The sequence below is a fragment of the Cynocephalus volans genome, chromosome 3, assembly GCF_027409185.1.
Source record: "Cynocephalus volans isolate mCynVol1 chromosome 3, mCynVol1.pri, whole genome shotgun sequence".
NCBI classification, from domain to species: Eukaryota; Metazoa; Chordata; class Mammalia; order Dermoptera; family Cynocephalidae; genus Cynocephalus; species Cynocephalus volans.
In genome coordinates, this window is record NC_084462.1 from 153,215,365 (window position 1) to 153,228,300 (window position 12,936).

At 41.6% G+C, this 12,936-nt stretch overlaps 1 protein-coding gene across 3 annotated transcripts in view; it reads left to right on the top strand.

Moving 5' to 3' along the window:
• Positions 1–4,664: 4,664 nt before the first annotated feature.
• The window catches only part of RGS6 (regulator of G protein signaling 6), a 534,053-nt gene continuing 525,781 nt past the window's right edge, over positions 4,665–12,936 (top strand). For 2 of the 3 annotated variants that reach the window (XM_063091836.1, XM_063091838.1), the window contains exon 1: positions 4,665–5,077. The gene's annotated coding sequence lies outside the window, so the exon portion shown is untranslated. The remainder of the gene's footprint in view (positions 5,078–12,936) is intronic. The other variant, XM_063091840.1, reaches the window with a different exon arrangement.

Genomic DNA, 12,936 nt, shown 5'->3' on the forward strand with positions numbered 1-12,936 from the left:
AAAACTCTACATCAAGTGCTAATACTGAAAAAAGAAGAAAAAATCCACTTTACACTGGAAAGAGAAAAAATCCATTTCACACTATAATTAGATTGCTTGCCATAGACCACCCCCCCCCACCCCCGAAGGAGATTATGCAATTGGCGGTAATAGAAATTCTGGGCATTCTATGAAGGAAGCAACCCCCAGGCTGTGGTTCACATATTCTTGTTCAAAAGTAGGTTGCCAGGTCTCGTTACTGGAAATTTTGACTTAACAGGTCTGAGGTGGGGCTCAAGAATCTTTATTGTTAAGTTTTAATAAGTACCTATGTAATACTAATGCTATGGCCTTCAAGCCGCCCTTTGAGAAGACCCTCTTCTAAAGTATCTAATCAGGACATTTACTTTCTTTCAGGATTTAACAAGAGGCAAAACTGACACAGAATCTTTTCTCCTTTTATTGCCAAAATGCAAAGAAAGCAGTCCTTAGCTCTCAGAGAAGACTACACTAAAAAGTGAGAAAAAGAAAATGTGGAGGTTTGAGGAAAAGCAGCATCAGCTGTCAAATGTCACAAATGCACAGTCCTAGAAAATGGGCCACATGGTCCAAAACTCATCATCCTCCCCATATCCGCTACCATGCACACGTGTACCAAGTGCACTGATACAAACAGTATTTTTTCTACTGTGGCCTCTCAATTCAATGCAGCTATTTAAGCTAAATCACCAACTCATTTCCATTTTTTTGTTCAATTTGTCACCAGGTTTGAGAGCTATACCACAATCAATTCTATTATATACTTCCCTGCACCTCCTTGCTTGATAATGAAGTAATCAAAAGATTCAGGATTTTACCTGTAAATGTATTTCATTATATACTTTAGATGAGTTTCAGGAAAGATTCTTGTATGCAGGATGAACTTAATAAATAATTGCTGAGTGAATGAATGAAATATTGAGCTGAATCACATTATTGTATATATTCACAAAGTAGTAGATCAAATCATATTTTCAGTAAAGCTAAGAGTGAGTTGATTCTTAAAGGAAACCTATGGTGAACACTTTTTGAAAAGTAAAGGCTTTTTTTTTTTTTTGTTAAGGAGAACAATTATACCTTAATATACATATTTTTAACCATTTATTTTGAAATCATTTGAAATGACAAAAAGCTTTCAAAAATGGTTCAAGGAGTTTCATTATACCCTTCATTCAGTTGTTAACATTTCTGAACCATCTGAGAGTAAGTTGCAAATGTTATGCCCCTTTATCCCTTCATACTTCAGCGTGTCCTTCCTAAAATCAAAGACACCCTTCAATATAATCAGAGCACAATCTCAACATCAGGAAAATAATGTTGATCCGATTTAATTAATCTAAACCACAGAAACCACTGATTGTGCCATTAATGTCATTTATAGGTCTTGGATCCCATTCAAAGATCACCCGCTGCATTTAGTTGTCTTGTCTCTTTAGCATCCTTCAATCTGGAATAGTCATTACTTTCATAGTCTTGACATTTTTAAAGAGTGCAGGCCAGTTACTTGAATTTCCCTCAGTTTGCATTTGTCTGATGTTTCCTCATGAGTTACATACTCAAGCATTAGAAGGGATGCTGCGTTCTCAGCAGATTGTATCAGGAGGCAGCACAAAGTTGCTGCCATTACTAGTTTTTATTTATGTAAAATTTTGCCAGTTGATGAAGATGGTATCTCTCAGGTATTACAGCTGCAATGTTAATTAATAGGTATCCTGTACTTATTAATTAATAATTAATAATGTATTAATGAACATTTTTAGAGACATACTTTGAGAGTATGTAGATATCCTATTCCTCATCAAACTTTTACCCACCAATTTTAGCATCCGTTGATGATTCTGGCCTGATTCAATTATTATGATGATGGTTGCCAAATGGTGATTTTCTCATTCTATCTTTCCTTCTTCATTTATTAAATGTTGCATTCTATTCTAGAGTTCCTTTTCTCCTCTTTCTTTTTTCTTCCCATCAGCATGAGCTCATGGATCCCTATTTTTCTCAAAGGGTTGCAATCTGTTACTGTCATTAATTATTTTGATCCTTAGATTGTCCTAGATTTGGCCAGTGGGAAGCCCTTCAAGCTGACTCCTATATTCTTTTAACATATGTTCATAATTATTTAAGTATCTTTTTATTTTCTTACAAAAAAATATTTTAGTTTCATCCACTATACCAAGGAGCCACGGTTCCTTTCAGTGAAGAATGGTATTTAGAAACGAAGGTTTGAGTGTCAGGTGTATTCATTGTAATTGGGTGCCATTGCTTTTAGGCCTTCTCAGTGGAAAGAAATAGGAAATTTATCAACATATACACACACATACTTATATTTTTCTGTTTATCTGTGTATCTGTCTATCATCTGTCTAAACTAAAAACCATTTCACACAGTTATCTCCAATTTCAAGCCATATCACTGCGTCTTTCCCATTTCTGTGTCTGTAATTCCCTCTCCAACAGTGAGAATCCTGGCTCCCAATATCCTTACTGTAGGGATAATTTGAAAAGTTCATGGAAAGATTTATACTTTTAATTCCCATAAACCTTTTGAAGTACCCTCATATTTACTTGTTTGCTCAACTCCCCAGTATGTAAACCAATTTCTTGGCCATGTCAGCGAAAAGTGTGGACTGTTTATTAAGTTACACATCTTTACCACATACATATATGTGAAATCAGACATTTTATATATAAAAAAATCATACATAATATATACGTGTATCAGAAATTCCATATAATACGTAAAATATATCAATACAAATAAATATATAAATACCTGATTTCATGTACAGGTATATGTGTTTTTTTAAGGGAAGTACATGGTGAGGCCTTTCTTCAGATGAGCTTGGAGCCTGTTGTTCATACTTGCACGGGGTTGTTCCCTTAGGCTCTGCCAGACCCTTAAGGGGCTGCTGGTTCAGAAATGCAGACTGCCCAAAGAGGAAGTGCCCCTAATCCCTGCCTCTCTCAGTAAGCAGCCTGTTCTGTAAGCAGTACAAATAGCTGCAGCCAGCTCCACAACCACACTTAAGCCAAGTGCTGAACCTGGGGAAGAAAAGATTTTATATTTTAACTTTAATAAACTACTGGGACATGTACTGATAGTCGATTTACTCACTGGTTTGGGTGTGGCATCTCTTGGTTGCAGGGTTTTCCTTCAGGTTTTGGTGGCACCTCTTCCCAGTACTCAGCCCATCTTAATGCACTAATGTGCTTGTGTACTGTCACATTGAATGGGGATATTTGAGGGCAGGCACTGCTCTTATTATCTATTTCTAATGCTAGCAGAGGATCTAATACACGGCAGGTGCTAATTATTGTTTATTGGATGAAAAAAATGAATACATCCATGAATCAATGTAAAATGGTGGGAAAAGACGCATGTTGGGAAGGAGACTTTAATTTCAACCTGTGGACTCATGTGGATGAAGAGTCCAGGATATCCATCCTTAAGGCATTTAAGTATTTTATTTCAAGATTTTTTTCCCCCTCTGGTGACACAGAATTTATTCTTGATATTGATAACTATTAGGCTCATGGCCAGCTTAAGACAATTGGACCACATGGGCCGTGGTCCAATAAACTTGCATACCACTGATTTTGAAATTGCCCAGTACTCTGCCAGAACCGTCAAAGTCTTATAAACCTCCTGCTTTCCTTTGTTCAGGGGAACGGATCTGACTCAGTCTCCCTTCCACATTGGTGGAATAAAGCTTCTTGGCTGAAATAGCGCCTGGCTCAGGTCTCTCTCCCTCTCACCGAACCTAACAATAACCTGGCTATTGCACCCAAATCCTATGGTTACCATCCAGCACCAACAATTTTATCCTATTTCCACCTGCAGCTTCCTGAATCTTTAACTAAACATCAAAATTCAAAACTCCCACGTAAAAGAAAGTCGTCAGTTTCAGTTACTCTTTCTCATTTTCTGTTTTCAACTTTTTTTCTTCTTCCCCCAAGACTATCTGTAGAGCTAATTTTTCTGGAAAGTTCTTCTGTAGTGTTCCAGAGAAGAATGATTATAAAACACTCCAAATACAGGGTGCGGTGTGTATGTCGAATAAATAAAAACGACGAGGTTAGTAACAGTATCGCTGACGATCGCGGTGGCCCATTTTAATTTAGAGGGCGCCAGCTACCCGTCCGTGAGGGATTCAGAAGCTACCGGGCCCACCACCCCCGCCCGGGAGCCCTTAAGATAACCTTGACGCCACTAAAGTTTCCGCACACGGCCAGCTTAGAATTGACGAAAGGAGCCTCCTCCGCCTGGCTGAGCCAGTCTCGCAGTTTTCTCGGTGGCTGCTAAAGTGCCAAAAATTTCTAGGTTTTCTCTTCCCTGGACAAATCACGGTCTGCACCTTCCGTGCGGCTGGGGACAGGTGAGACGGGCGGCGGCGCCCTGCGGCTGCGCTCCGGGGCTCCGGCGCCGGCCCCTCCCTGCGCCGCTCGGGCCCGGGCCCAGGTGCCGGCGCCAGGTGCGCGGGGCGCGGCGCTGCAGCTCCGCTCGGTACCCGGCAGCGGGCGCCGCTGTAGCAGCTCGCGGGCCGCGGAGCTGAGCGGCTTCGCGAGTTGGGGCAGCTCCTCGCGCTCGGCCCAGCTCGGCGGCGAGAGCTCCGCCCGGGGCCGGCTTCCCACAGCGGCGGGAGCCGGCGGGCGCCGAGGGGGCGGACCGACCTCCGCGCAGCCCGCCAGCCCGGGGCGGCGGAGGCGGGCGAGGGGCGAGCGCCCGGGAGCGCGGAGAGTCAGGCCGGCCCGGAGCGCGCTGGAGACACCCCGAGCGCCCCGCGCCCCGGCACCATGCGACCCGCCGCGCCTCCTCGCGGGCCCGGGGCTTCGCTCTCCGCTTGCTGAGCCTCTGCGCCCGCCACCGCGGAAACTCGACAAGAGGGGGCGAGACCTTGGAGAGCCGCGGAGACGGACTTGACTTCCCCTCCGCCCCCAAGAGGCTGCCGGTCCCCGGTTCCCTGGGCTTCTCTAGCTCTAGCATGACCCTGGCGCCAGCTTGGCTTTAGGAGATATTCAGAAGCCGGAGGGAGAGTCAAAGCAATTCTTTGGTTGCTAAGGTAATTGTAGATGTGACAAAAACGGGCAGGAAACAAACGGGGGAAAGACGGTTTTAAACTGCACCCCCCCCCCCCCCATTCATTTGTGTTGATTTCATCTCCTGGGTGTGGGTGCTTGTCCATCTCGGATGTGTGACAGGTGCCGGCGTGTGTGTGTCTGTAGTTTGGGACTGTGGCAGCACGAGCTTACATAAGTGGTTGGCAAGCTGGTGGGGACTTGTGTGGGATGGGTGCAGGTCTGCATATAAAGCATGTTCCCGGGTTTCTGGGTGTGGAGCGCTCACCGACCGGGACGAGAGCGCGGACGGAAGGTGCTTTCAGGTACTTCCAGTCTTCAGATTTTGTCATCGCAGGGAGGGCAGCTGAACCGCAAAAGCAGACATTCATTAACTTTTTCTCTGAATAAGCTCGCCCATTTGTGGTTTGGAAGAAAAGAAGTCGAGTCTCCGCGGTGAGGTGCGAGGGCAGGGGCGGCGGGGGTGAGGTGTGTTGTTTGGGAACTGCAGTAGGAAAGGAAACGGGAGGGACTCGCTCCGAGAGGAGAGGGTGACATCTAAACCGCCTGCGTGACGGGACCGTGTTTACAGTCACTGTCAGGCTGCGTAAAAGTGGCCCAGTGAGATAGGGAAAGTGACCCAGAAAATCTAATTTTGTTCAGAATGAAAGCTGCTGTATTTCATTTTAAAAAAAAAAATTGATGGAGTAGGAACGTTATTTTCTTTCTCGTGGAGAGGAGTGGCATTTCTATGCTACACACTGAAGATATTTTGGGTCTTCTTGTTGGCTTGGAATTGTTCCCTCGGCATTTATCAATGCTTAGGAACTGGATCTGCAGGTAGGTTCCGATCGATACCTTTTAGCACCTCCAAAGTAAAACTGCAAAAATAATCAGGATTAGGTAGGTAATACCTCTCATCCAGAGGCGGTGAGAGAAGGAAGAATAAACGCTGGGCATGTAAGTCTCAGAATGGAGCTCGAGAACGGGCTACAAGTTTGTGTGTGTGGTCCCGTCCGTGTTAGACTGAAAGGGAGCTGTTAGGTTTAGCTTAATAGGCCATGGACAAGGCTTTTATTTTCAGAGGAGGGTGGTTAATTGTATAGAATGGGAACCGGGCTGTTGGTGGGAAACTTTGAGTTGTATATTCTTTATTCTCATTCTTAATTTATTCATTTTGCAATGGGTGAGACTATCCTGTGAAAGAAGGTAGGGGACTGAGGGAAATTTGAGACCACTCATAGTTGAGTGGCACCTTCGTAAGCCAGACTTGCAGGCTGAACAGGGAAAGCCAAGGTGATAAATCTTCCTGAATTCTCTGATACTACTATTAAGCTAGATTGTGGTGTAAATATGGTGATTTCATGTACTGTAAACTATATAGAGGAAGTCTATTCCCAGTAACTCATCCTTTCCTGAAAGAGTCTGCACATTCTAGAAATGTCAGTTATTGTGCAGTATTTTGATGAAGGAGATAGCCACTGTTGTTCCCTTTTCCACATTCATTCCATTGGTTCTTTACTTCCCCATTTCCTTTAAGAAATTTCAATTAAGATTCACTGAGTTTACTATTCTGAGAGTTTCAGTAAAACAATGCTAGTGTTTCTTTGCAGCAACAAATTTGTCCTGTCAAGTAGAAACATTACAACATGACAGAAATGTCTCTTTAAATGAGGCCTGTTTATTTATTTACTTATTTTTGATTTGTGGAATAAGATAGCCAACGTAAATATTTTTTAAGTAAGCAAACATTTCTTGAGAAAGAAAAAAAAATTTAAATGTATTTTGGACAATGAAATTTGCCAGTAATTTTGGATGCCCTATTGTCCACAGGGACAGAATTTTATGTGAAAGTAGGATCATTCTGTTTCTTATATTTCTGATCGTCTCCCATGCATTTTATCCTCTGAACTCCTAAGACTTTGCCAGGAACTGGTGAACATTCTGTTTTGTGCCAGAGGTTAAACATCAGGGAGATGTCACTAAGGAGCTGTGTGTCACAAACGTTTTTCAAAAGGGATGCTCTCGGATATCTCAATACTGGGATTAATTTTTCCTTTAGCTTTATAGTTAGCCAATCTTAATTCATAGTGCTTGGAACCTAGGAATGCATTTAACCTCTTCATTTGCAGTGCCAGCTGGAAGAAATATATTTGCCAAATTTCATCTTCATTGTAACATATGGCATGATATAAATAATTACTATACACACACCATCCTGCTGTCTGGAAAGAAATAGAGTTAGAAAATAAATCTTCATGTTGAGTGATACGGATATAACATTTCAAAAAATAGTGTTACTGTTTTCCTGATTAAAAAAAAGTAATATTTAGCTATTAGGAAAGATTCAGGAAAATATAAAAAAAAAAAAAAAGAAAGATTATCTGTAATCCCCACAGAGAGTGAACGACTATTAACATTTCTTCAAACTGCATATTCTTCCGGATATTATCTAGTTATGTTATGCATTGTATTTCTACCCTCTCCCTGCTCAATTTTCAAATACGTATATATAGATTTTTTTTTTATTCAAAATTTTCAAATGTATTGTAAATAGAACTTCGATATGTATTAAAGGTTTGGGAAATTACTGCTAGTGTACTGGATGATATTGATAGATCAGATTTTAATTTTTGTGGTCCTTCTTTTCAAAGAGTAGGTAGCCCTTTCTCTGCTCTTTGAAAAGCAATGCTTGCACTTTGGGCCAGTAATACTTGGGGCTCCCCATCAGAAGTAGAGATTAAAGCATCAGAAAAGAAGTAGAGAGAACATTGGCCATTCAGGGTGGGAGACCTGGTTGCAATTCCTCCACCAACCTCTCCTATGGCCTTTGGCTTTTGGGCCTCTGTTTCCTGAAAAGACAATAACACTTTTAGATTTAGCTCAATGAGCTGATGACATGTTTGTTGCTTTGACATTTGATGAGGATAATCTTTGTTTGAAGAGGGCTTATTCAAACACGGACAGCAAGGGGTCACCCCAGAGTGTCTGATTCAGTTGGTCTGGGGTGGAGCCTGAGAATTTACTTTTCTAAGGAGTCCCCAGATGATGCTGACTCTGCTGGTCTGATGACCACACTGAAAACTAGAGGGTAAATTCCTTGGGGGCAAAACCCTGTCTCACCTTTCTTTGCATCTTTCTACCCAGTGCCCAGCAAAGTACCTGCCACTAGGTGTTCAGTAAGCATTGGTTTAATCAATATCAGTTTTCTCTGGGGGAGGGGGGACTTTCTGAAGTAGTCAAAAAAAAGGAAAATAATCATCCAAATTTGGAACCATTAAGTCTGAAATAAGAGTAATAGTAAGTCATGAAACCCTGTTCTTCGAACTGCAAGGGAAGCAAAAATACTTCCAACCAGGCAATTAAAATGAATGTTAAACGTAATGAATTATATTAAATAACAACTAGTAGTACCTGCTTGAGATGATACAAACCACGAAGCTTACCCATTGCTTCGCTGTTGCCTCCCTGAGACTAATAAGAGGAAAGTCATTTTCTTCAACATACACATATGCTAAAAAGGAAGAGTTGGGGGGACTCACTGTTAATTACCCCGATTATCAAAGCAGCAGGTAAACTAAGCAATGGCCCAAACACCTGCCATCTTCTCCTTCCAAAGAAAAGGAAAAGAAAAAGGCAAAAGAATGCTCATTAGAGCCCCATGGCCATTCTATGAGATGGGTCCCCATTTTATGACTGAGGAAATTGACTTAGAGAAACAAATTAACCTGCCTAAGTCCACAAAGCTAATAAGTGGCAGCATCAGATCAGGCCCGAGTCGGCGTGACACCAAAGGGTGTTGTTCTTCACCACTTTCCTCTCCTGCCATTGGGTGAGTGTATTTGATAGTTAGGAGATTCCAACAGGCTGAAATACCCCACTGAGAACTTCTGGTCATCCTTGTGCAGCTACGTTTTGAATAGAAAATTAATCCTTTCTTTCTACTTAGGTGTTGGAAACATACAGTACAGAGAATACTCATTTTTATGTATGTAAACTTTAAAAAATGTGTAACTATTTGAATATGAACAAAGTAGATGCTCATTTAATTGTGGCTATTAAAATGAATTGTGGTGGAGGCTAGCTGTCTTGGCTTCTGTAAATAGTTTGGTAAAATCATCAAAGGGAAAAGCCATCTTTAAACTTTTGCATGATAGAATTCCTTTATTTATTTATTTTTTTTTATTTTATTTTTTTTTAGAATTCCTTTATTCACTAGTACTGGTATCTGCCCTACCCAAGAGGCTATTTGTTTGCCCAAGTGGAAGCATACATTATGCAAAGCCTTCTGAGATGAGGGTCCCCTGCATGAATGTGAACTAGCAGTGGCACCCCACTGGAAGTACCCAATACACCTGTGTTAAACTCACTGAGACCTGGCTACCCAGAGCCCAGACAGAGAACTCCTATTTTTTGCTCTTAAAGTAGCACAACAGGCATTTAAAAGCCCTGTTCATTGTGCTTAAGAACCTTGATTTCCTCATTGCAAAATAAGAATAATAAATATACCCCTTGAGTGTGTGTGACTATGAGAACACAGGATCCTGTGCAGAGTACTGGGCAGAGGAGGCAAAATAACTTGACAGATGGAATGGTCACACCGTGCTATCTGTTTTCTAACTTTGATAATGAGTCTGTTGGGAAATAAATATTTCAGGGTAATGGTTCCTTCTTTTTTTTTCCCCCCGTTCCTGAAGACTTGCTACATCAGTCTAGCATGTGAGGAACTCCCAAATCCCTTTGAGAATCCCCCTTCACAGTTCTAATGTTGGGATTGGAGGAGGCCTGTAGAAAGCCAAGGGTTCCAGACATCCACGTGGGAGAAGGCAGAGAGGGGAGGATCTCTTTCATGGTAGCCACAGATGCCTCCATTTTCCTGAGGCTAATGGTCACTAATCACCAGCAGGAAGGACATGAAAGAGAGGAGAGGTTGCTACACTGATATCTCTTGTACCAAGTTGTGACCTGCATCTGGAGCAAACCCATGTTTTATTTTTTCTCTGTATCTTTGGTATTTCTTACAGTGCTTGGCACATAAGAGGAGTTTGGTAAGTGTGTGCTGAGTTATTGACTTGCACAGTGACAGCTATGGGCTGGCAGTAGATGGGAGGAAGGAAGGACTGGTGCGGGTGTGAAGGTATGGCTTGGTATGAGTGTGATGCAAGGTGCAAAGAGTTGTAGCCTTCATTCTTACTGCTTGTGTGATTTTACCTGGTTAGACCCACTTCAGATCCATGATATAGAGAGACCTTCATCCTAGTTTGTAATTTTTCTTTAATGTTTGTCTCCTCCACTGGGCTGTAGTCTGCTTGTCTTTTTTTGTTGTTGTTGTTCTATTTTTGATTCTAATTATGTCCCCATCCTCAGCACAAGGCCACACACATAGTAAGTGCTTGATAAAAATTGGTTGCCTATACAGAGATGTGTCCAGTCTGCAAAGCTGTGGATCTGTTGTATAGTGGTGGGCTGATCTTTCAAAATAACAATCAGCATCTGTAAAGTTTTTTGTAGATGAAAGCCCTTTAGTGCCTGTTGTAAAATCGTCATAGTCAAAGTCATCCCAGACCGTTCTAGCTAACACAGAAACTCCTGCTCTATTTCTCTTCATAGCTTTATCACCGTGACATCGCATTATATGTATTTATTTATACATTGGCTGTCTCCTTCCACTAGACTATGCATTCCATAGGAGCAGGGACTTGTTTTATTCTCTGTTGTAACTTCAGCATCTGTCACAGATTTGGGTTCATAGTAATTGTTTAAGAACTATTTGTGGAATTAATGAAAGAAGAAGCATTAGAAAATGGGTTGCAAACTCAAACACCTAATAGGACGTGTTAGGTAAAGTAGACGAGAGAAACAAGTGAAGCTTCTTTACAATGGTAACTTATGTTTTATTTTTCATCAAAAATATGCTTTGTTTGTGTGTTAAACATATAGAAAATTTTTACTCTCAGAAAGACACATACCCATTTTTCTTGAAACATGGGGCCCTCTGATCCATTTTTGACAAAGACATGGGTATGAAACACTTCCTTTTTTCTAAAAGCAAAACAACCACTTGTGTGCTGATGAATGCATTTAGCACTGGCCCTCGGGGTTGGAAAGGCATTAGGGATAGGTGAGGACTGTGTTAAAGCAAAAGGTGTATGCTGCTCAGAAAACCCTGTTGTTGCCGTATTTTAAATTCATTTTTAAAATCACTAACAACTAATTCCAACTAGGAAAATATTATGTAGATCTCCACTGCCCAATCCACAAGAAAGACTTGTTTGAGCTGATTCCATTTTTTTCTGTTTGTGACCTCTCTAGAAAAAAGACAACTTTAAAAAGAGTCTAATGTATTTTTCCTGTAAACTGCTATGTAAGTGCTACAGTGTTCAGATTCAAACAGAGCCGGAAGGTGCCATTATATTATTTTGCTGAATGTACATCCTAATACAAAGACTGATTCAGCAGCTGGCCAAAATAGAAAGGACACATTCACAAAAAATAAATGTATTGATTATATTTTAGATTTTTTTTTAGGGGAAAGCACTTTCATTTTCAGTACAGCATGTAGTTTAGGGGGTAGGCTGCTGGTTTCTGGGGCCAGGGGTCTGTGACATGAGACAAAGTAGCTTAACACTACTGATTTGCATTCTTCCCAGTTGCAGAACAGGGCTGAGAAGGTGTGATTGCTTGAGAGCGTTACTGAAAGAGAGAGTGTCCCTGGAAACAATCTCTGGTTTAGTCAACTCTTAATGGGGTTGGGGGTGGAGGTTTCCTACCCCAGGTCACAGCTGGCCTACAGTCTCTGCTGCTCTTCCCTGCTCCTTGGCCTGCCTGTCTGTATCAGGCAGTAAATCTCACTGTCAAAGACCCTTTTCCAGGTGATGATTAATCAGGTATGGCTCCTGTTTTCAAGAAACTTAATATATTGTGGGACAAAAAGATAGAGAAACACAACGTGGTAAGCAAGGCACACCTAAGCAGAAAGGGGGAGCGATTACTTCCCACAGAGAGATTTCAGGAAGAGGTTGAGTAGATGAATGGGATCTTGGAGGGCCTGCAGAGATGGGACCAGAGGAGAGGGGTGGCAAGGGTGTTCCTGAGGTGCTTTAGTGTAAAGAAAAGGACAGAGGTGGCAAAGAGCAAAGAGTGTGCAAAGAATACTTAATACGGTCTTACTTAGAGTCAGGTCCTTGAAAACCTTTCTAGCAGGAGAAGTCCATGCTGATGAACTTAAAACTTAAGTGAAAATAGGGATAGGGGAAATCTAGGTTGCAAGCAAAACTGTTTAATAAATATTTGTCATGTTTACTGAAAGTAAAATGAGAAAACAGAAGTAGATTATGAGTGACATTTTACTCACTTGATGTTGATACTAGAGTGTGTGCCACAATGGATTTCCAGCTACTTCCTACTGTTTTCCAGGATATCATTCCCCTGCAGTGAAATGCTTATAGGTGGTTTTGCTTTATTACACTCAATGCACAATTCTTATGCTAATGGGCATTTCCCTCCACCATGTCAGGCTCTCTGTCCAAACATTCAAAGCCTTTCAAACTGGGAGAGGTTGACCACTGACTCCTGGGTCTCCCTGTGGCTCAAGGGTAAAGTGGGTAATAAATCTTGGGATAAACTTTATTTAATTTACTTGTCATGACTGATTAGGAAGTCCTTAGATAGCTCACCCCAGTGCATAGGGTATTCAGTGTCATGCCAAAGCATATGCTGTCAATTACAGGTTTTCATTTTTTTGGCTTCCTTTAGCTTTGGAAAGCTTCTTTGGACAAATCACTTCCCCTGTTTGCCATGACTTCCCTCTCCCACCTTAAAAAATTATGTTTCTAATCCCCAGTGTTTTATATTTTTTAATTCT